The following is an 886-nucleotide window of genomic DNA, read 5'->3' as shown; positions in this document are numbered from 1 at the left end:
TCCACTTCCTGAACGTGAAACTGGTTCAGGAAGCTAAACGGCATGGTGGTGGCTGCACAGCATGTCTGCCACCAGTAACCTAAGTCAACCACAGCGTCCTCAAACCCAAACTAATGCTTAATACTTAAATATATATATTCAGTTTACTGTTTTGTCTCAGTAGCACACAGTGCAAATCAATGAAAGCAACAAAAAAAAGTTTACGTTTTGTGCATTTTAACCAGTTTTGCTCCACATAATAGATCGTTTCATTGTTTGGAAATGACTGCATGTGAATGCTGAATTCAACATGCTACTTTTTTACCCCCATCGTGGGGTGAAGAGGAGAATTAGAATACCCTTCAGTCTATGCATGTTGTGAAAATGATGCACGGTGTGCAGCTGGTAGAGCAGTTGCCTCACAGCAAGAAGGTTTACAGTTCAAATCCCGGCTCAAGACCTTTATGGGTGGAGTTTGCATGTTCCCTCCGTGCATGCATGAATTTTCTCCAGGTACTCCGGTTAGACTGATTGGTAACTCTAAATTGTCTCTAAGTGTGAGTGAGATAGTGAATGGTTGTTTGTCTCGCTTGTCTCTTTGTGTCCCTGTGATGGACTGGAGACCTGTCCAAGGTGTCACCCGCCTCTCACACAGTGACTATGGGACATGGGCACCAGTGACCCCCACGATCCAAAAAGGAAGAAACAGATAATGTATGTATGTATGTATGTATGTATGTATGTATGTATGTATGTATGTATGTATGTATGTATGTATGTATGTATGTATGTATGTATGTATGTATGTATGTATGTTTGTATGTATGTATGTATGTATGTATGTATGTATGTATGTATGTATGTATGTATGTATGTATGTATGTATGTATGTATGTATGTATGTATG

Source organism: Nematolebias whitei, chromosome 5 (genome assembly GCF_014905685.2).
Source record: "Nematolebias whitei isolate Nwh7 chromosome 5, NemWhi1, whole genome shotgun sequence".
Lineage (NCBI taxonomy): Eukaryota > Metazoa > Chordata > Actinopteri > Cyprinodontiformes > Rivulidae > Nematolebias > Nematolebias whitei.
Note: the sequence above shows the minus strand (reverse complement) of the source record.